The sequence below is a fragment of the Lynx rufus genome, unplaced genomic scaffold (assembly GCF_022079265.1).
Source record: "Lynx rufus isolate CCGP_SWC_20201006 ecotype Redwood Valley unplaced genomic scaffold, mLynRuf1.p SCAF_3, whole genome shotgun sequence".
Classification (NCBI taxonomy): domain Eukaryota; kingdom Metazoa; phylum Chordata; class Mammalia; order Carnivora; family Felidae; genus Lynx; species Lynx rufus.
The window spans coordinates 158,401,314-158,425,622 of record NW_025814845.1 but is presented as its reverse complement, the minus strand read 5'-3'; the positions used below and the strand labels follow the sequence as shown (position 1 = coordinate 158,425,622).

The following is a 24,309-nucleotide window of genomic DNA, read 5'->3' as shown; positions in this document are numbered from 1 at the left end:
TTGACAGTAATGAGACACTTAATTATCAATATCATCTGCAGTATTATTAACAGGGTTATGTTTTTAAAACCCTGAAACATAATTAGTAATCATTAAAATAATTGATCTGTAGGAATCTTTTAATTTCTTGTTTAAATGGTATTTAAGATAAAAATATCAGGAATTTCTTGTGGCCGTGCCAAACAGATCCAGAACTATAATGTCGGTGCAGAGTGTAACATCTAGTAGTGATACGGCTTTATTCTCAGACCATAACGCAGAGGATAGGTTTCGCTGTCTCTCTGCTGCTGTGTTTCCTTCGTACGTTCACGTCCCTTGTGCTGCAACATTCTAAGTCATTACCACCAGGCCCCAGGAAATATCACCAAATTTCGCACACTCCTGAAAGGCTACTTTACTATGTCACACACCTTCTATTGTTTAACATAAATTTCCTAGAAGGGGAGCGCTTAGAGGGTTACAGAGAATTTGGGTCTCTTTTCCTCTTCTCAAGCTTGAGTGAGCTCTGTGGAGGACAAATGCCCTCCCGTCCCTGGAAGCGAAGGTCTTGGCTGTGAGCAGCAGAGGACCCAGGCACGTGACGGACACTGAGCCCTCTCGGTCCCTGGGGTCCGGGCTGCAGTCGGCGTTGACGACGTCCTCCTGGTTACCCACAAGCCTCCGGGCCCGCAGTGCGAGCAGGAAGAAGGCGTGCGGGGGCCCTGTGTCTGCCAGGGAGGTCAGCGCTTCCTCATAGCGACTGAGATGCCGCCACGGCTTGAGATTGTGGGGCGGGACGGGGTGTGGGGGCGGGGTGGGGCATCCGGGGCTCACATCCGAGGCTGGATGAGCGACTATCCCCCAAGGCTCAAAACTGAAATTGCTGCCACGGATTCCAGACACAGACTCCTGTGAAATAGGGAGCTCTTCTCTGACAGCTGTCGGACAGAAGGCAGCCAAGGCTGCACATAAATTGTTCTTCTCTTTCCCGGTCATCTTAACCGGGCACTCGTTTGTAGGTTATTTCTAACATCTAAGGAGTGTACAGCAGTGTCACTCTGAGGAGTACCATATGGTGTTTATTATGTACTATTATTTAATAAGTATCAGAACACGCACGAACACAATTTTACCTCACAGGCCCAACCTTTAACCTAGCTTTCTAAAGTCTTTTTTTTTTTTTTTTTTTAAGCTCCCCTTCGTATCATTCCTTCCTGTCTTTGCTGTTATCGCCTGCGGTCTCACTTCTCGTCTAGACTCTCTCGGGCAGCTCCTCTCCGCCCCGCTGACTACCTTCTTCCTCCTTTCGCACCCCCTGCCCCCAAACACGGGACTGCATTTCCCGGCAGGCGCTGCGGCCAGCGGCCAATGAGAGGCTGAGGATTTGGCGGCGGCGGCGGCGGCGGCGTTCCGAGAGCCCGGGTGGGGGGGCTTTGTGCGCGGCGGCGGCGGCGGCGGCGGCGGGAGCGGGCGGCGGCGGCGGGAGCGGCGACCAGGACGGAGGCGGAGACCGAAGGGGACTGTCCACTGGTCGCTGCGGAGAGGCGTGCGAAGGCCGAGTAGAGCCCCGAGGACCTTGCTGCTCCGGCGCGGCCGCCAGCCACAGCCTTCTCTCTGGCAGCAGCGGCTGCGCGGCGACCCCCCATCATCCTTCCACCGCCCCTGGCCACCCCGTCTCCCGCAGCCTTCCTCATCTCAGCTTCACGCCCGGCCTGGCCGGCCGCGGCCCTCCTCGGTGCCGGCAGCCATGGCAGAGGCGTCCGGCGCGAGGAAAATCTAGCCCGGGGATTTCATGCGGCCTAGCTCGGTTCCGTCTCCTCCCCCCGCAGCCCCGGCGGCTGCCCGCACCCCAGCCCCACTCCGGGCCTCCGTGTCTCTCCTGTGATCGTACTGACACGGCCGGGGGGTTAGAATGGAACAAACTGAAGGTAAAGTTAATGCGTCTGTGTGTGTATGTGTGTGTGCTGGAAGGAAGGGCTGAGGAGGGAACGACGAGGAGGGAGCGACGTAGGGATGGGACCCGGGTAGAGAGAGAGAGAGAGAGAGAGAGACCCTAACAAGGATGGGAGGACAAGCTGGTGGCCAGAAAGGGTTCGAGGGGAGCTCAGTAGGAAGAGCAGAGGGCCAGGTGGGGGGTGTGGAGATTGGGAGGTGGGGCACAGGAGGTAGGATTGGGATGAGCGATGGAGTGGCGCTGAGGTGGGAATTGGGAGTAAAGGTGGGATGGGGGCGGGGATAAAGATGGAACGGGGGAGGGGCAGGGAACGAGAAGAAGAGTTAGGTTTGGAGATTAGAGACCTGGGTGAACTGAACTAGGTTTGGGGGTGCAGTGTGGAAACTTGAAGAGTCTGGGGGAAGGGGACAGAATCGTATGGAGAAATGGGGCATCAAGAGAGGAAACGAGGGGATGGAAGTAAAGGAAAAGGTGGATTAGGAAAAGGGATATAAATTGTTGAGACAGGATGCATAGGAAGATAGGACGTAGACTCAGGAAACTGGAAGACTTAGAATTGGCTTAGGGAGGGAAATGCACTGAATGTTGAGAAGGATGAGAACTATCGACCAAGCATCACAGAGTGGGAGGAAAAGAAGGGGAAGGGGGTTGTTAAAGGAAGGGAAAGCCTTTTGTTCCTATATTTCTGTGTATTCTGGGCCTTTTCTTCCAAGGCTAGAGAATGTAGAAGAAGCTAGTGGTTCTAGTGTGGTGATTGTTGTGAAATGAGGAGGTGTGGGGTTTTACTGTTTTGAGGGAGGAGGAAATGTGTTAGTGTTATGGTGTCAAGACAGCAGAGACATGGCCATAATTTGATGGTTTTGCTGAGGGAGTGAAGACTATTCAGATTTAAAGGGGGTAGGGGCAGCCATGTTTGCTGCCAGGCACTGCAGTGTAAATAAATTCCTTCTCTCCGACAGCAGTATGAATGTGGAAGGGGCCAGTTCAGATTGTCAACCCCCTTTCTTTCTATTCATGAACTCTTCCCATACATCTTGTGGTAATTTAAAATTATTCATAAGCACCAAAGGAGGTAGTGATGTTTTCCATCTTGTGTGTTTTGCTGCTCCCCCCACCCCCTTTCCCTCTTCCTTCTGGTTGCAAACAAGGCATGCTAATGAACTGCAGTGTAAAATTAACCCTTTTTATAAAGTTGAAACTGTATGTTTACTGGGTGAAGGAATCATTGCTATCGTATTTCAAATGTGATCATAAAAACTCTTAAATGTTGAAAATTCATTTGTTTTAGAAGCTTCGGAAGCAGTCAACATGTTTTCTGAAATTCTTTAAGTAAACAAGGAAATTGCATTGGTTATTTTTCTTGGGCTTGTGTTCTTGGCAAAGCACTGTGTGGGGGTGAGAAGGGGTAGAAAGATCTGCTTGTGGTAGGTTATGTTCTTGCTGTATTTTGAATGTTGGAAAATTAGAAGTAGGTGTATTTTACAATGATGTTACCGACAGTTCATGCTCATAGGTGACGGGTGTGTTAAGAAGTGTTTTTCTTTTAATACGCTCTCTCTCCTCCATCCCTTCTCTTTGCTTCATGGGTACAGGTCAGTACAGTCTCCAGATGTCAGCTAGGCACAGTGTAATGATCTATGAAGTAGGCATGCAGTTCTTAGAGCCTCAGTGAAGTGCCGGATTTTTGGGTTTTTTTTGTTTGTTTGTTTTTTGGTGAGAACTTCAGGTTACTCTCGGGAAAGCTACAATAACACTTTAATGTATTAAAATGTAACTGCTTGTGTAATTTGAAATGGTTACTGTTCTAAAGGTTTAAATCCTGACAAACTTACAGTGGATACATTGTTAAGTGGAGCCTATTTTATTTTCCTATTGAAAAGGGTTAAATGTGTGTGTGTGTGTGTGTGTGACCTTTTATTTTTGTTTTATAGTTGTAATTGGGGTAATTCAAACTTTAATCCATCGTATTGATTTTGAAACTATTCTCTAATACCAGGAAGGTGTGTTAAAATTGTAATATGATGGACTCAAACCAGTTGTACTGCATATTGATTTAATCTATCTTAATGCAATATCCTTTCAGTTGTTATATAGAAGTTTAGGAGGTGTTCTTGGTGTGTTGAAAAAATTAAATTGAATATTGTTAGAGTAATACTTTATGAGAGTACTTTTAGTTTAAAGGCCAGATTCAAAACTTGATGTATTTTGACTTGATGATATTCAGCCTGAATTTTTAATGTTTATTTATTTATTTTTGAGAGAGAGAGAGAGAGAGAGAGACAGAGAGAGAGAGAGAGACAGTGCAGGCAGGGGAGGGAACAGAGAGAGGGAGACACAGAATCCAAAGAAGGCTCCAGACTCTGAGCTGTCAGCACAGAGCCTGATGTGGGGCTCTTGTGAACCACCGGATCATGACCTGAGCTGAAGTTGGCTGCTTAACTGACTCAGCCACCCAGGCGCCCCTAAGCCCAAATTTTAAAAAATTCTGTGAGGAAAAGTTTCACTCAAAAAAAAAAACTATTCAATATGCTTTTTTGGAATTAATTTTTATGGAGATCTCATTTTTATATCTTCCACTCAGTTGACATGTTATTTGTAATTAACTGGTAAAATTGTGTGCATGAACTATCACTGCCATAAATTTAGGAAAATGAGAAATTCTTGTATATTGAAAGAAGAAAAAAACTCATGTTGGAAGCTTGAATTACTTTTTTAAAAAAGTGTATTCCTATGTATTCAGTATTTTGTCAAAAGCAGGGTCCCCTGACTAGCTGTATTGAGTATTCTGGCTCTTTGGATAGGTATCCACATAATGAAGAAGGCTATTCTAGTTAGATAATAATTAATTAAAACCCAGACTTTGCTGTGATTACCGTGTCTGTCAGCCCACCTGCTACCTGTGATAGCTTTTTTTTTTTTTTTAATCTTACTAAATATGCTCTTTCCTATACTAATCAGATTGATTCAATTTTGGGTAAAGGAAATTGGTTGCCTTTGAGATGGTCCTCCTTGAGTGAATTGTCAAATCTGATTCTAAAGACACTCAGTTTCTGAAGTTTATGATATTTATAATAATTATAGCAAAGCTGCTAATAGTTGTCTTCTTACAGTATGTTATGCTAAGTGCCTTACATGTATAATTTCCTTTTATCCTACCAACAGTTGCATGAGGTTGGTACTATCGACTCCTTTTTAGAGATGGAGAAATTGAGGTTAAGTATCTTAACAGCACACAGATGGTAACTAGCAAAGCCAGTATTTGAATCCAGGTCTTTTCTAATTATATAACCTGGATCGGCAGGTCTTTTAGTTTCTTTTAAAAAATTTATAAAGATAAAAAAAACTATAAAGATAATACATGTTCATTATGTAAATTTTTTTCAAATATTATAAAAGGCTAAGAGGTAAAAAAAAAAAAAGTTAGCACCCCATTTCCCCCAATAACCATTTTGAAGTTTCTTCTGAAAATATCTATAGATATTTTCTATATATTCTATTTCTTCTAGAAAATATCTGTACATACATATGTATATCTGTCTTAAAGTACATTCAAAATGGGTCATACTGTCTGCATTTGCTATTGTGGTGTTTGGGGTTTTTGTTTGTTTTTGTTTTTTGCTCTTGTGTTTTAATAGGCTACCTGGGACATCCTTTTAAATTAGCACATATTTGATCTACAAGTGTTTTTAATTAAAAAAAATTTTTTTTAAATTTTTTGAGAGAGGGAGACAGAGCATGAATAGGGAGGGACAGAGAGAGAGGGAGACAGAATCCTAAGCAGACTCCAGGCTCTGAGCTGTCAGCACAGAGCCCAGTGCCAGGCTCGAACTCACAAACTGTGAGACCATGACCCAAGCCGAAGTTAGACGCATACCTGACTGAGCCACCCAGGCACTCCTACAACTTTTTTTTTTTTTTTTTAAACGTCATGTAGTATTCTATTGTTTGGAATATTGATTAACAGGATGTTAACTGTTTTTACTATTGTAAGTAGTATAGCAGGTCCTGAATTAAGTACCTAACAGCCAATTTAAATGGAAGAGATATAATCCAACTACTTTATTTTATAAGAGAAAAAACAGAGACCTAAGGAAGTTAAGTTCCTTTGGAGACAGATCTGTACCTGGCTCTTTATACTACACCACATTACTTCATTTATTATGAAGGTATTTGAGCTCTCTGTAAAAGCTCAAGGTGAAGGGGAATATTCAAGGTTAGGCACGTTTAATATAATGAATGCAAAAGGATTAAGTTGCAGTGAGGCAAAGGATCTTGTTTCTTTTTTTCATACTTTGTTCACTATGTTGTACATATAGTATATGCACAAAGCATTCTTACATGCATAAATGAACCCTGTCTAAGGATCTTAGAGTTTGTGTTTTGGGTAATGAAATGGTTTTGGCAGAATTTTTCCTGTTTTAATAAAATTATCAATGAAATAAAATAGCAGTGAAATGAAAAAAATAAGAGGTCCATCATGGTCCTAGAAAGGAACTTGGAAAGAAAATGGAGTCACTAGTAAGTTTTTAAAAATAAGCTAAAAAATAGCTCATTGAAAACAAGTTTTAAAAGATCTTAGCAGGCACCACTGATTACTTTATTTTTAATTATTTTTGTCAAGAAGAAAATAAGTTACCATGGATACTTATTCATTGGATTCTTTTGAAACAAAGTCAGTTTTAGACACTTAAAATTTAGAATTATCAAAGCCTTAAAAAGATTTAGAATTTGGTGTCTGTAAACTTTGTTTCTTGATACAATGCTGTTTTTAGTTTTACTTTAAAAAAAAAAAGTAGAGTCTGTTATTTTTTGAAAGAGCAACTAAGATGATTTATTCCTTTGTTAATAAACAACATGTCCAGCATTTGAGTTTTTAAATGAATGGTCACCTTTATTTCTGCAGGCTAATCTTTTTATAAATGTTAATAAAGGTAGATTTAAGAAATTGATTATACTACAACTACCCAACACGTTTTTAAAAAGCTTACAGAGTTTTAGTTTTGGTTTTTATTGTTGATTTTACTAAGTACCTAGTAAGTACTTTCAAACACTTTGTATTATGTTGTGCCTGCACAGTGTGGCATAAAATAAAGGTAAAAGGCATATTTAAAATTTTGTGAAGTTAGAGAATGTTCAGTTCTCACTACATGGATATGTGTTATTACTCCTAAAATATATCTGCCTATCGATGAGATTTTGAATTTGCAAAGCTCCTTGAAAAATGATTCTTGACTTATTTTTAAATTTATTAAGATGTGGATCTGTAACTCTTTTTTTACTAGGTTCCTTTTTTCATGTAGATTTAGAGCTACATTGAGGAGAAAGTGAAGGGAAAATGAAAAAATTTTGTATCCTTTACATTTTAACTGTATAAATGTATGAATTTATTATCTAATAGTACCTTGCACTTATGACATCTTCTAAGATGTTTGATTGAATTCCTACATGATAACTGGACTTGTTTTTAAAATGTGAAGTTGGAAAGCATAAAAATTATTTAACCCAAATTTAAAGATGGGAAAATTGAGGTTTCAGGAAATCCTTAGGCTGAGTAGATTGGCATGTTAGGTAGAATAAGGTTTTCAGAGTTGTGTCTGATTACTTAAAAATTTTTTTTAGGGATGCCTGGCTGGCTCAGTCAGTAGAGCATGCGACTCTCCATCTTGGGGTCGTGAGTTCCAAAACCCCACGTTGAGTGTGGAGCTTACTTAAAAATGACACTTTTAAAAAAATATGTGTTTCTTGACTTTTTCTTCATAGCCTGCATTATCCTTACTTTAATAGATAAACATTAAATAACAGTAAAGTGTTTTTCTACCACGGAACATGCTTTTTGAATTTTGTATGATGTATATACATACATCTTGAAGTACATAGATGGATATTTTAAATTTAAGAAATGTATGTATTCCTGGGATTTTGTGAGTCAAACAAAACTTGGTTTATCAAGTTGATTTGAGATGAAGAAGTCTTGTATGGAGGCTTGCCTTTAACTAGTGGCATTTTGGCTGTAGCCAAGACAGTATTGTGTCTGTTGAGTCTTGTGTAACTAATATCTCTTAGCTATAGAGTCTTAAGAAAACTGTACATTTAAACACATACACATAAAACACCTTAAGAAAGAAACAATTTTAAACTTTTAAGTTGTGAAATATGACATATAAAGAAAAAAGCACAAAACCTAAATGTACAGGGCACCTGGGTGGCTCAGTTGGTTGAGTGTCTGACTCCTGGTTTTGGCTCAGGTCATGATCTCACACGGTTCATGAGTTTGAGCCACACATCTGGCTTTGTGCTGACAGTGCAGAACCTGCTTGGGATTCTCTCTCTCTGTGTCCCTCCCACTCTCTCTTTCTCTCAAAATAAATAAACAAACTTGAAAAAAAAAGATTAAAAAAAAAAACTAAATGTACAGTATAAACAAATAATTAGAAAGTAAACATTATGTAGTGACCACTCAGGTAATAAACCCTTTAAGGAAAACTACAGAGACTGCTTCATTGGTTTAGTTGGTATTGCCTTGATGGTAGTTGGACTTTGAGGATAACAGTATGCTGAAAGTAATCTGAAAAATTAATAATGAGGGGTCAGGAAATGTAAAAACTGAATCACCAGTTACTGTTATTATCAAAAGGGTTATCTAGGCAATTAAAAACAAGTTTCCTACCAGTGTAGTCATTTAGTGATTTGAAATCTTAGTGCTATATTAATGAATGTGAAACAAAAAATGACATTAAATTCTATAAGAATCATGCCATTTTATACAAAGTGTTTTTTTTCAGAGTTCATCTCTTACAGTTTTTTGTAGAATTTAATGACTACTGATTTTTAGATTAATTTGCAAACTCTAACAATGCTTTTTGCCTAGAAAATATCAAATTTGAGTTATTAATAATATCCTAAGCTAAGTATCTTATTTTATAAAAACTGCTTTGACTCTCTTGCTTTCACATTAATGTAACTATTCAAGAAGTATTAACCTGAGAAGTAATCAGTAGTGACATTCTATTTTGACACTACATCCTTGATACCTTTTGATTCTTACCTTTTCTGTATTTTGTCTAGGTGAATCAAATTTTTTTGAAACTGAAGAAACTTACTTGAGGGTGCTTCTTTGTCTTAGCAGACTGTTTTCTTATATGTTTGGAAGTGTTAAATGTTGATTTTTGAGGATTTTGATAACAGAGAAAATTGAATTTTTTTCCTTTCTGACTACCTGTTGCATACAGTATACTTGCATAAAATTCTCAGTATGGACTTTGGAAAAGACATTTTTGGAACACATTTTTGGAACATATCTACGTACATAAAGTAAAATCTTTATTTGGTTATTGTAATTTTGTTACTTTTTAAGCTTTTTTTTTTTTTTAATGATTTCTGCAGAATCCAAATACGTTAGCACATAGTATTTCATATTTGGTTGTGATGAGAAACTTTTTGCTGTGCTTTACCATACCCTTGAATTCCTTCCTGTAATGCCGTAGAATGTTGTTCTTTTTTATTCTGGCTAATTTTCTCCTAGCAAAGATGATAAGTAATTATTTTAAATCTTGAAATGAACATACATGTTGAGTTTTCCTAGATGTGGAAGCAAATGTGATTTGATATAATAATGTTTTAAACCTAGATTAGGTAGTTTGGCTTTGTGTATGAAGTAGAGTTAATACGCTTTTGGCCAGCTCGTGGTTTCTGTGTTAACACCTGTAAAATTAAGCGTGGATCATTAGAATTTATTTTATTGGGGATAGAATTAGTTAAGGTTTTAAACTATGAGGTTAACGTATTAATTAAGGTATTGGACACATATACATACATGCACACACATAATACTCGTGAGAAATGCTGATGGCCCTGTTTTTATTTTTTAATGGAAAATATGTACTTTTCAAAGTGGCTACTAGTTTAAAAATAACACTTATGTTTAACTTATGAAAGGATTTTTATTGTAGAGAAATTGAAGACTAGTCAGATATAGAGAAGATTAAGATCACTTGAAACTCTGCCAGTTGGAAGTAACTATTGACATTTTGTTCTATATCTTTCCAGTGTTTTCTCTTATGCATCTATGTATTTTTTTTAACAAACTGCAGTTGTACATTAATATTATTTTGGTAACATGGTTTATTGTGAAATTAATTTTTTGAGAATGTGATTTTTTGAATTGACATTTAATTTCATTGTATGGGTATGCCATATCTGTTTACCATTCTTCTATTGATGGTATTTTAGGTAGTTTGCAGTTTGGGGATATTATGATTTGATGAACATCCTTATACATTAAAAAACAAAAACCTTTATGACTGTGATTATTTCCTTACAACAGATTCCTAGAAATAGAATTACGTAACAGATATGAACATTTCAAAGGCTTTTAACACGTATTGCCAGTTGGTTCTCCAGAAGGGTTTTTTTAAATAACAGTTTTGTTGAGAAATAATTCACATACCATACAATTCACCCACTTAAAGTATACAATGCAGCATTTTTTAGTATATTCGTAGAATTGTACAGTCATCACCACAATTAATTTTAGAGCATTTCCAGAAAATTTTGAGCTAGTTTAAACTCCGAGCAATATTAGAAAGGCTTTGTTAAATTTGTGGTTTTTAAAGTGTAGTGCAAATGTATAATAACACAATCATTTATGTGATAACATATTTTTTCTTTGTGATCACCATTTTTTTTTAAATTTTATTTCCAGCTTTTTTTTTTTTTATATTTATTTTTGAGAAAGAGAGAACAGACGAGCAGAGGAGCAGCAGAGAGAGGGTGACAGAGGATCTGAAGCAGGCTTCATGCTCTCAGCGCAGAACCCAATGCAGGGCTCGAACTCGTGAGCCTTGAGATTGAGCTGGCTTAACAGACTGAGCCACCCAGGCATCCCCAAATTTTAGTTCTACCTTTATTGAGATATAATTGACTGACACACACTTTATATCCATTTATGAGTGAGTTTAGAAAGTGACTGATGAAGATGCTCATATCCTATGTTCAGAAATCCTGACATAACAGAGTTTAAGTTTATGAAACAAAGTATGTGGCAGATTTTTTACAAATTATAAAATCATTCTCCAGTCAAGATGCCTTTATTGAGAGAGTGTTGTATATGGTTTAAAATATGTTTTTTTTTTTCAAATTTTATTTAGAAACATTTTATTTTAGAAAATGGCTATAGAAAGTGTGCTATACCTGTATAATTAACTATAGCAAACTTGTCACCCTAAAGAAAGTGTGGTTTTCTTTTTATTAAGAGAAGTTTGCTTTGCTTAAGTGACCTTCACCCTGAAAGTTGTTCTGTCATTCTGTTTGCTTTAAGCCATTTAACAAAACATCTTTTTTTCCCCCCAACTCCATGGGCCTGTGGAGTATAGGGCAAGAGTCCCACCTTAACAACTAAGGCTCAGTGTTGTCATCCCTGGAGATGAAAATATCTACTTTTTGGAGTTATAGTGATCCAAATTAGAACTGCTAGAGTGTACCTGGAACCGGACCAGGCATATAGCTGATAATTAATGACTTAAAAAAAATTTTTTTAACATTTTTATTTATTTTTGAGAGAGAGAGAGAGAGAGAGAGAGAGAGACAGAGTGTGAAGTGGGGGAGGGGCAGAGAAAGAGGGAGACACAGAATCTGAAGCAGGCTCCAGGCTCTGGGCTGTCAGCACAGAGCTTGAGGTGGACCGCAAGATCATGACCTGAGCCGAAGTCAGACGCTCAACTGACGAGCTACCCAGGTGCCCCCCAAAATTATTTTAATGTTTATTTAGAGAGAGAGACAGAACATGAGCAGGGAGGGACAAAGAGAGGGGGACACACAGAATCCAAAGCAGGCTCCAGGCTCCAAATTGTCAGCACAGAGCCCCATGCAGGGCTTGAACCCATGAACCGCGAGATCATGACCTGAGCCAAAGTCAGAGAGTTAACAGACTGAGCCACCCAGGTGCCCCGATGACTTTTTTTTAATATAAGAAAAATAATATTTGCAAAATGAACTAGACTTTAGTCCCATGTTTAATAGATGAAGAAATGAATTCATCTGGCCTAAACTCAGTTTCAAAGAAGTTAAAAGTGAATGTTAACTAATACTTGAATAGAATCTTTGCATGGGTTATGTGAGTGTTTCCCAGTTGTAAGAATTCATGCTGGTACAAGTACGAACATGAAGTTAACTTTCCAGTCCAAATTTACTTCCACTGTTGTTATTACAACAGCATGGTGGCTATAGCTTCACCAATGCTTAGTGTTCTGATTCAGCAAATAGCTGATAGTGTAAAATTTGAGTATATGGTATGAAGTGTCTTATGTCCTAACTTTTATTGCTTATTTTGAAATGGAATGTTGAATACAATTGATCCTAAAATACTAAAGTGATAAACCTGATGAACCAAAAACCAAAAACTGATCTTTATAGGAAAGATAAACTTAGTAAATTACTATTTTAGATATTATAATAAGTTACTTAGTATTTTAAAAACCACATATCAGTTCTGTGATGCATTCTCTTTTTGTCTTGCTGTGGTGAATGGAGAATACAAGGTAAAGTCAAATTTGAACATTTACAAAATTTTGAGAACCAATCTCAAATCATTTTACTATAACTTAAAAGTTTGTTGGTGAAAGAGGTAGGAAAATATGTGGATGAACTTGTTAGTTTACTAGATTTCATAGTGCATGGAGCAAGATGACTGATTGGAGTTACTTATTTTATAGTAATTTTTAGTATGAGTCAATACCCTTGATGGAAGGGATTGGAAAATAATCTAAATTTTCTTCAAGGGTTAATACCATGTCTGCTGTGCCGGGTGGGGTCAAGAACAAAGTGAAGACCATCGAGGTTAAACCAAGTAGATAAGGGAAACATGGTATATTACTAGTAAGTTTTATATTGGTATAGGCAATTCAATAGTATTGAGGTTTAGTCAGGAAAAAATAAGAACTACAAAGCATCCTAAACTATTGTATAACAATGAAATCATAGTCAATGAAATTTGTATAATTGTATTCAATGACACACTTACTAGTCCATTGAACTACAATATAGGGTGGGGTTTTTTTGTTTTGTTTGTATTTCATTAGTTAATTGTGTTTTATTTCATGCAGGTCACTTCCTAATACAGGATATTTTAATATCCTTGACCCTTATCCACACATTTTTTGTGGATAATTTTTAAGTGAAAATTTCAGAAAATATTTGTGGCAGTAACACTGTAGTTAAACAGATTGTGGGGTAATACAGTTGCGCTTTTAAAAATAGTGTTGCTCTTTTATTAGTAGTATAGAGTCAGAAAAATTAAAATAAAAATTAGAAGAAAATGTGCCACTTCTGTAATGCACCTTTATTATTTACTTAGAGAATTTGGTAGAAAGAAATATGGTAGAAAGAAATATGGGGCTGATTTTACCCCCTAAAATTTTATTTATGTAAATAGATGTTGGTTGTCAATTTCATATAATTTTTTGCTCTTTCAAATAATGAACATCTTTATGTAATGTTAATGTTAGGTAAGACCTTAAAGTTAATTTTTTTAAACCACATATATTTCTGTCAGCATGAAAATCCAAACTGTACACCTATTTATTGATAACTAGGAGGAATCACAGCCCATTTTCCATTGTTTGGGGTCTTTTCAGGTTATCTGGATCATCTGATTTTTAACCTCTGCTATTAGATATACACAAAAGCCTAATTCTGTATCCCTCAGAATTCATACAGCTAAATTAGAGGTAGAATCAGATTTAAATTCAAGTCTCATTACGAAAGACGGATGTCAGAGTACGTTTTTGCTTATCCCAGACTTATCTCAGTCTGTCTTATTTTAGAATATAGATCTGATTACTAAACCTCTTATGTGACTTCTTTCTGGCTTCACAGTACTACTCACCCATTCCTTTAAAAAGTTTATGACTGGGGCGCCTGGGTGGCTTAGTCAGTTGAACATCTGACTCTTGATTTTGGCTCAGGTCATGATCTCACAGTTTGTGAATTAGAGCCCCACATCGGGATCTGCCCTGACAGTGCAGAGCCTGCTTGGGATTCTCTCTCTCCCTCTCTGCCCCTTTCCTGCTCACTCGCTCTCTTTCTCTCAAAATAAGTAAACATTAAAAAAAAGTAAAAAGTTTATGATTAACCTTATTTTTATAAGCTTCTTTGGAATATTTTTGTTTAGTTCAAATATGAAAAATAATTTTTTTTGAAAAATAATTTATATCAGCACTGTCCAATAGAATTTTCTGTGATGATGAAATGCTTTATAGCTGTGTTGTCTAACATGGCAGCCACTAGCCACATATGGATATTGAACAGTTAGAATGTGGCTAATGTACTTGATAAATTTAATTTTAATTTGTTTAAAATTAAATAGCCACATGTGGCTAGCACTGATTGAGACATTTTTAAAAAATATTTTTTAAAAAACTTTTTAAAAGTTTATTTATGGGGCGCCTGGGTGGCGCAGTCGGTTAAGCGTCCGGCTTCAGCCAGGTCACGATCTCGCGGTCCGTGAGTTCGAGCCCCGCGTCGGGCTCTGGGATGATGCCTCAGAGCCTGGAGCCTGTTTCCGATTCTGTGTCTCCCTCTCTCTCTGCCCCTCCCCCGTTCATGCTCTGTCTCTCTCTGTCCCAAAAATAAATAAACGTTGAAAAAAAAAAAAAAAAAAAAAGTTTATTTATTTATTGTGAGAGAGAGGGAGAGAGAGAGAATCCCAAGCAGGCTCTGCACTGTTAGCACAGAGCCCATTTTGGGGCTTGAACTCCGGAGACATGAGATCATGACCTGAGCTGAAACCAGGACTTGGATGGTTAACCGACTGAGCCACCCAGGTGCCCCAGGTTTAGATATTCTTAATAAAGGAAAGAATTAAGTAGAGGTGGACATATTTTTCACATTATTTGCTCTTGCAATCTATTTGTGTGTTTTTGTGGGGTCGGGTTTTAAAATCTCATTTTTCCAAAATACTCAGTGTCTTAGTGAATAAATCTAGTCATAGAAAACAACTTAGTAATAGCTATTTGAAAGCTAACGTGTTTTTTAAAATTCTTTTAATTGATTCAATTAAGTGACTATAGACTGCCAACCAACAGAATAATTTTATTTCTGTAGTATTCTGGAATAGTTACGGTTAAATAAGATTTCAAACTTAAACTTTTCATGTTACATGGAACATTTGATTAAATTATTATTAAATTTTTTTGCTATTGCCATATCTCAGAAGTCTCTGAAACAAAGAGAAATTGAAATAAAAGATATGCCTAATGATCACTTCTTCACTTGTCTTCTTTAAATCTTTCTATATAACTAATTCCTGGTTTTGATTAAGCCTTTTTTTTTTTTTTTAAATCAGGCTAGCCCCTCAGTCATTGTATCCTATTACTCTGTTTTATAGTAGTTTATCACTATCTGAAATTTTCTGGTTTATTTAAGCTCCATGAGACTAGAATCTTATTTCCTTTGATTTCCCAGAGCTAGAACAAGATCTGCTGTATAGTTGGTGTTCAGTAATGAACCATTTCACAAACAAAACAAAACAAAGGATTCTGTGAAGAATAAGATAAATCTTTGGAATAACATGCCAGTTGGAGTCTGGGAATAGGCAGGGTGAGACTCAGCTTTTGATTATCTTAGTGATGCTGGTGTAGGTAATTTAAGGTAATTATTTTTTTTTTTAAGTTTATTTATTTTGAGAGACAGCAAGTGGGGAAGGGGCTCAGAGAGAGGGAGAGAGACTTCTAAGCAGTCTCCACACTGATACAGTGCAGAGCCTGATGTGGGGCTCCAACTCAGCGAACCATGACATCATGACCTTAAACTGACACTTCACCTACTGAGCCAGCCAGGTGCCCCTAAAGTGATTAATTTAGAATGATTTTGTATAGAAATGTTTCTCTGTGAACTTTTATTTTATTTTATTTATTTATTTTTAAAATTTGTTAACGTTTATTTACTATTGAGAAACAGAGAGAGACAGAGCACGAGTGGGGGAAGGGCAGATAGAAGGGGAGACACAGAATCCAAAGCAGGATCCAGGCTCCGAGCTGTCAGCATAGAGCCCGATGTGGGGCTCAAACTCACGAACTGTGAAATCATGACCTGAGCCAAAGTCGGACGCTTAACTGACTGAGCCACCCCGGCACCCCTGTGAACTCTTATTTTAAAAACAAGCTTTTGTCAGGGCCCCTGGGTGGCTTAGTTGGTTAAGTGCCCAACTCTTGATTTTGGCTCAGGTTGTGATCTCATGTGCTGATGCTGCGGAGCCTACTTGGGATTCTGTCTCCCTCTCTCTTTGCCCCTCCCCTGCTCACTCTCTATCTCTAAATAAATAAATAAATGAGTATATAAATAAAAACATTAAAAAAAATTTAAAACAACATGTACTAAATAAATCTCATCCACATAAAAACATCATAGAGTTGACAAAATGGAAGGAAAAAGTGAGAAAATATTTACACGGTCAGTTTTTGAGTATTCAGCCTCATTTCATAACTTCTTAGAGATGAAGGGGTTTACTCAGAGTCATTTATATACCATTGGCTGAAATGGTAGGAGAACTACCTGCTCCTGATTTTCCAGTATGTTTTGACTTACGATCTATGAATGAACATCGCTGGGTAGCAGACATAGGCACTTTAACTGATACAAGCAGTATTTGGCTAATAATGATTTGAGTTATCTCCAAGTTGTTGGAAATCAAATATTCTTTTACAGTAAATTAGGTGATTTAATTTCTAATTTTAAAATGTCAACAAGGTAAGTGTGGAAAGGATTTTATTTTTACTATTTATTTCTATATGTACTCTTAAATAGTTAAACAGTGTTTTAAGATGTGAATGAAAGCCTTTTTATTTAGGGAACTTATTATTTTACCTTTACAAAATACATTTCCACTTAGAGGTTATTCATCAGAGGTTATTCATCACTACATATTGGCTTAATGTAGTATTTTTGGATGGCTGTGTGAGGCTTTTCTTTTTTAACTTGTTCATTTATGTTTAACAGAATTTTAAAATATGGTTCTTACTAGAGTGCTATCTTTATTAGTGCAGATTTTCTCCACCTCCCTCTACATATTTTTGTGAAAATCGGTCACAAAACCCAGTGTGGCCCAGTGATTTTAGTTGCCAGAAATTGAAGATCTTAAAAACAGTAAGTATTTTAGTAATAAAACGACCTATAACATTGTGTCCTGTCTGGGAATGGCTTTACTGCCATTTCATTATTTGTATCACATCTATGACTAGAATGAAAGTAAACTCTAGAGCATAGAAAGCAGCAGTGACTGTGCCAACAAAATGGGAAGAAGTATTTCCTTTCTTCTGCATGTATAAAAGGTGGCAGCCACACCCTACCAGCAATTTAAATCTGATGGCTTTTTCTGGCTGTCCAGGGACAAATTGTAGGTCACATTACTATATTTGTATCCATACACAGGAATATTTGTGTTGTAATAGGGTAAGACTTTTTAAAGTGATATTTCTGTTTCAGATTCTCCAAATCTTAGGTTAATGGATCTATGGTAATTCCCTTCCTCCCTGTTTGTGCTTTATAGGGATGTTAGTGGAACTAAGGACAACAAAGTGAGTGGAAATGCTTTCAGAGAAGACTCTATTAGTTTCCTGTTGCCTCTCTAACAAATGATGTCAAACCTAGATGCCAAACGAAATTTAAAACAACAAATTTACTATCGCATACTTCTGGATGTCAGAAGTCCAACATGGGTCTCTCAGGGCTAAAATCAAGACATCAGTAAGGTTGTATTCCTCTGGAGTCTCTAAGGGAAGAATCTGTTTTCTTGCCTTTTTCCAGCTTACAGAGGCTGCCTGCATTCGTTGGCTTCTGGTCCCCTTCTCTACTTTCTTTTTTTTTTTTTTTTTTTTAATGTTTATTTATTTTTGAGACAGAGAGAGACAGAGCATGAACAGGGGAGGGTCAGAGAGAGAGGGAGACACAGAATCCGAAGCAGGCTCCAGGCTCTGAGCGGTCAGCACAGAGCCCGACGCAGGGCTCGAACTCATGGACCGTGAGATCATGACCTGAGCCGAAGTCGGACGCTTAACCGACTGAGCCACCCAGGCGCCCCCCTTCTCTACTTTCAAAACCAGAAGTGTAGTGTCTTCCGGCCTCTTCTCCCTCCCCTTTTCACTTATAAGGATCCTTGTCATTACATTGGCCCCAGCTAGATAATCCAGTATGCTCTCTCCATTGGTAAGATCCTTAATCACATGTGCAAAGTCCCTTTTACCACATAAGGTAACATTCACAGGTTCTAGGGGTTAGGATGTGGGCATGTGGGGGGGGGCATTATTATATCACAGCCTCTGTGCAAGTTGAAGATACTGATTTTGTTAATTATAGTAACAAGGGCTGTTTTCTGAAGCAGTAAGCGTTGCCTTTCTGAATTAATACAGACATGACAGAAAGTGGTTTAATGGTCAGTGAGTATAGCATGTGGTAAAGAGTGCAGGTCATGAGGTAAGATTGCCTGGGTTTGACTCCCAGCTCTATCACTTATTATATGTGGGACTTTGGACAAGACACCTAAGCTGTTTTTCAGTTTCCTCATCTGTGAAATGGAGATGCTAACATTCACTTTAGTTTTTCTGAGGGTTAAATGTTGTAATTCTTGCCAAGCACTTGGAACATCACATCAAAAGTGCTCAGTAAATGATCCTGTTTTACTTAAAGCATCTTTAAAGTATTTTTCATTTGAAATTTCAAGAAATCCTTATATAGATTAAAATCTGGGTGTATTCTGAGATGAAATTTTTTTTGTTAAACATTTTGAATACTCAGAAACATTTCATATTTGGGAAAACATCTGTGCATACTAATCATTAAAAACTAGGGTACAAACTGAATAAATGAGTATTTCCTTGATTAATAATTAGTGAATTATATTTTTTCTTTTGTAAAACGTATTGAAACTTTTATACTCAGAAAATACAGAAAAGCAAAAGATAAAGCAAAAAAGAACAGAATGTATCCATAATTCCATTCAGAGATAGTAACATTTACATTTTAGTGAACATCATTTCAGGGTAGTAGTTTTCAACCCTGGGGTGATTTTGCATCCAAGGGGACATTTGGCAAAGTCTGGAGACAAATATTTTTTGATTCTTAGTACTGGCAGATGGTTCTACTGTCATCTAGTGGGCAGAGGCCAGGAGGCTATCACACATCTTACAATGCACATGACAGTCCTCCACAATAAATTACCTGGCCCAGAATGTTAGTAGTGCTAAGGTTGAGAAATCTTGTTTCACAGTGTGAACTCATTGATAAATGTATTGCCTTCTTAGTCTAGTTCTCAGTCATATATTTGAATTTTGGATCACTTCTTAATCAGTGAGTTACAGAAAGCCTAGATACTAAAGACCAAATTTGATTTGGTAACTCATATTTGGCTCTTGAGAAATGTTAATAATTTTAGAGATTAGTATAACACAACAGTTTGATGAAGTTTCCAAAGAAGGTTTACACATTAAAATTACCTGCATAATTTTAGATTATGAAGTTGAAATCCTGTTACAGTAAACACTAATGCTGTGATTTTGGGCTGTACTTTTGACTATATTTTGATAGTTAAAATGTATTTTCTTCTGTCTTCATTACTTGGTTGGAAATGAGTATTTAGTAAAACAACAGTTATAATTTTCTTTGGTCTTTTCTGTCATCTCTGCACTTGATCTTAGCCAAAAGGCCGAGATGTGATTTTTTTGTCATCTCTGTATTTCATTTAGCAGTCTTTCTCATTTACTTACTGCACTAAGGGATAGGCATACAACAATTAACAAAATGTAAAAAAAAAGTACCTAGTACTTCTTCTAGCATTGAAGTACAGTTGACCATTGAACAACATGGTTTGAACTGTACAGGCCAACTTGTACACAGATTTTTTTGATAAATCTAGTTCTGCAAATGTATTTTCTCTCCTTTTGGTTTTCTTTTTTTTTTTAATTTTTTTAAACGTTTTTTATTTATTTTTGAGACAGAGAGAGACAGAGCATGAATGGGGGAGGGTCAGAGAGAGGGAGACACAGAATCTGAAACAGGCTCCAGGCTCTGAGCTGTCAGCACAGAGCCCGATGCGGGGCTTGAACTCACAGACCATGAGATCATGACCTGAGCCGAAGTTGGCCGCTTAACCCACTGAGCCATCCAGGCGCCCCTCTCCTTTTGGTTTTCTAAACATTTTCTTTTCTCTAGCTTATTTTATTGTAAGAATACTGTATGTAATATGTATAACATACAAAATGTATATTTATGTTGTGGTAAGGTCAACAGTTAGCTGTTAGTAATTAAGTTTTTGGTGAGTCAAAAGTTATATGCACATTTTGGACTGCACTGGTTGTCAGCACCCCTAACTGCCATGTTGTTCAAGGGTCAACATGGTTTGGTTTTGTTGGTTGGTTGCTTTTTCCATGATGAAAGATGGCACTGCTATCCTTTGCCCTGGAAATTAAAGATAAACATGAATTTCAGATATCTGAACACATTTGGCAGTTCTCAGAATGCTGAAGTTACTCAAAGACACCTCAAATATAGCTGGGCATTCTAATGTAAACCGATTTTGTTTTAATACAGGCTTTGTGTTAGTCTGTACATGATTTAAAAAAAAAAAGGAAAGTCATTTTATTAGAGTTCTAGATTCTTCTTATGTATTATGCTCAGTGGTGATAATGTTATGATAGTTTCTCAATATCATTAGTAGTGACTGCAGTTTTTATACACTGAAACAAAAAACAGATTCATTTCATTATATACCTACTGCTTTGGAAAATATCCCTAATATGTTAATAGTTTATATACACCTGTAGAATTATTAGATTCATGGTAGTGAGTTTCATATTAAATACGGTTGTGTAAATATTTAGTTTCCTGGGGAAAAAAATCTCTTGTCAGTCAGTGACTCTTGTGTGATGTGTTTATATACTGTATTTCTAGCACTTAATAAAATGTCTTCTATTCTGATCTGATGAAAAGATTACTTGATAAAATATAGTAAGATTACAAAGTAACTTTTGAAAATGTTTAAAAATAATTGGGGCAAATTTTGTTTTGTTGTGTTTTCCTCTTAGTGACCTGATAACCTGCTGATAGTTTGGTTTTGTGTTGGACATATAATCAAAGTGCAGGTACTTTCTAGCCTAATTCGTGACCTTTCTTAAGAAGGAAAAAGCAAATTTGTACAGTCAGTTCTAAATGCATGCTCCTAACAAACAGCCTGTGGTATTTCACTAATACTAGTTAGTGGTTATAGCTCATATTAAAATATTTACAGGGACACCTGGGTGGCTCAGTTGTTTAAGCATCTGACTTCAGCTCATGTCATGATCTCATGGTTTGTAGGTTCGAGCCCCACGTCGGGCTCTGTGCTGACAGCTCAGAGCCTGGAGCTTGCTTCAGATTTTGTGCTTCCCTCTCTCTGCCCCCCACTTCTCAAAAATAAATAAACATTAAAAAAACTTTTTAATAAAATATTTACATTGTCAAGCCAATTCTGTGGCCCTTTACTGTGATACTCCCTTCTGTTTACAGTTGATTTCTTTATTGATAATGAGTCAGGCACTGTAGTTAGCCTGGAGATTCAGAGATGAAGTAGGCCACTGTCCTTAATATAGACTTCCAGTCTTTCCATATTGTCTGGCATCTGAGTTGTTTTTATTTCCCTAAATTATATAGTTTCATTACATGCTTATAATTTAGTTTTGTAACATATCAAGAAAGATTCTTCTAATAATCTAGGTATTTGGAAGCTATGCTATTAAGAGGCCAAGTAAGTTTTATTTTTTTTAAGTAAGCTCTACACCCAACGTGGAGCTCAAACTCATAACCCTGAGATCAAGAGTTGCGTGCTCCACCAGCTGAGACAGCCAGGCACCCAAGAAGCCAAGAAAGTTCTTAGCTGAAACCCTTTTAGATAATGGTTAATGTAGGTATTGCAAAGGCGCTCCCCTCCCTTTCCACAGGTTAGGACTTTTTTCCCGTAAGTCTGGAAATGTCTGAAGTCCCTAGATCCTCTCCCACATCCCACAGCTTCTTAACCCTGGGCATTTTCTTTTGCCATCCAGGCATTTGTCCCTTTCTGTTATCAGTGACTCTGTCTTGCTCATCTTTTATCTCTAGTACTCAAGACTAAACATAATACAAGTACTTGATGTGAAATGAATAAATGAATCTTACCAGGAGCAATTTCTGAGCCTATTCTCCAGCACTTGCCCTTTATTGCTTTTCTCTCTCCGGTAATAATGTAACTGTACAATCGCAGGAGCCATGTCTGAATTTTCATCCCTGTAACTTTAGTGCTGAGCCCAGTGTCTGGTAAACAGTAGATGCTCAATAAATATTTCTTTTATTAGAGAAGCCTGTATAGGTTGGAGTGGGGACAATCTGGCTGCAACTTTTGTTCTCCTTCCCATTGCAGTAGCACCAGAATGGGAAGGAAGGAGGAGCTGGTATGAACCTTGGCCCCAAATCACGTCAGCCCACAGAGGGTAGTTAACAGACAGCAGCTGGTATCCAGAATCAATATGATAAAATGTTGTTTTACCATTATTTCTTTCACAAATGTTTTCATTTCATTTCATTTCATTTCATTTCATTTCATTTCATTTCATTTCATCATGTTCATACACACACACACACACACACACACACACACACACACACACACTTTCTGTAGGTTAAAATAGCCCTTTACAGTGTATTAAGTGCTAAAGTGTATTAAGTAAAGTATAGGTAGGGATGCTATGCCAGCAGAAGAGGGTACTTGGCCTGGCTTCAAAGTGTGTGTGATGTGTGAGAGGTGATCTGGAAAAGCTTCTTGGAGTATTTTAACACATCTGAATAGAATCTTCAAGCATGAGTAGATGACAGAGAAGATGCTAGAATGATGGAGAGCAAGGTGGGAAAGCTGCAGCAGCAGGAGAGGAGGCCGGACAAGTAGGCAAATTAAGAAGGGTCTTCTGCTGTTTGGATTTTATCCTAACGCATGGAGAGTCATGAGAGGTTATTAAATTTGAGGGTTTTTTTGTTTGTTTGTTTGTTTTTCTTTTTAAATACTGTCAGTGCTATAGAGAACAGATTGGAGGTGAACGACTTGGGAAGCAGGAAGAACAATTTGGAAGTTGATACTCTAATCCAGATGAAAAATGATAAGGCAGAGCCAGTGAACATAGCAAGAATTGGGTAGATTTGGAAGAAAGTTTGAGGGTGGAATCCAGCTTTCTTTTATGCATTACGTTTATCTTCTCCCAGTTGGGGGGCTTATCTTTTCGCTTATGTTGTATCTTTGACATACAGTTTGTTAAAATTAAGATTGTTGATTTTATTAATCACTTAAACTCTTTGTGTATTTTAAGAAATCCTTCCACCTTGAGTTTGTAAAGATCTCCTGTTTTATGTTTTTGTTTATTCTTTAAAAGTTTGTAAGTTTTACTTTTTATATTTGGTCTTTAATCCACCTGGACTTGGTATCCTGTATGATAAGGATCTAATTTTTTTTCTACATGGAGAAGCAGTTTTCCATACCATTCTTATTTATTTTGAGAGAGAGAGAGAATATGAATGGGGTAAGAACAGAGAAAGAGGGAGAGAGAGAATCCCAAGCAGGCTCTGCACTGTCAGCACAGAGCCTGATACGGGGCTCAATCTCACAACCCTGAAATCATGATGTGAGCCAAAATCAAGAGTTGGACACTTAACCGACTGAGCCACCCAGGTGCCCCTATCTGTACCATTCTTTAAATCTTCGGTTCTTTCCTTACTATCCTGCAGTGCTGTTTCTGTTATAAGCCAAATTCCCATATAGGCTTGGATGTGTGTCCAGGATCTTACTGTTTCATTGTTAATTACTGTAACTTAATAAATGTAAATCTTTTTATTTTAAGCACATTTAAAGTGTACAAACTAGTCATCCTTTGAATGGATATCGTAGACTTTATTGTTGAGAAGCATAGGCAGATCTTTCTTGATTTCTTTTAGAGCATATTTTTTCAAGATATCATTCACATACCATACAATTTTCCCTTTTCAAGTGTACAGTTCTGTGGTTTTTAGTATATCCAGAAAGTTGTGCAACCCCACCACTAATTCCAGAACATTTTCATCACCTCAAAAAGAGATCCCGTACCCATTAGCAGTCAGCCTCCATTTCTCCCTTCTCCCAGTCCCTGGCAACCACTAATCTTTTGTCACTATGAATTTGCCTATTCTGGATATTTCATACAAATGGAATCATACAATATGCAGCCTTTTATGACAGCATTCTTATTTAAATTGAGTAAAATTGATAGATTAGCAGGGTATTCTCTAGGAATAATACTATCTAAGAAAATAGAACAAAAATACTGTACCTTAGTAGGGAGAAAGAAGAGAAAATCTTA

At 37.2% G+C, this 24,309-nt stretch overlaps 1 protein-coding gene across 6 annotated transcripts in view; it reads left to right on the top strand.

Moving 5' to 3' along the window:
• Positions 1 to 1,848: 1,848 nt before the first annotated feature.
• The window catches only part of NSD3 (nuclear receptor binding SET domain protein 3), a 117,289-nt gene continuing 94,828 nt past the window's right edge, over positions 1,849 to 24,309 (top strand). For all 6 annotated transcript variants that reach the window (XM_047091129.1, XM_047091128.1, XM_047091126.1 and 3 more), the window contains exon 1: positions 1,849 to 1,907. The gene's annotated coding sequence lies outside the window, so the exon portion shown is untranslated. The remainder of the gene's footprint in view (positions 1,908 to 24,309) is intronic.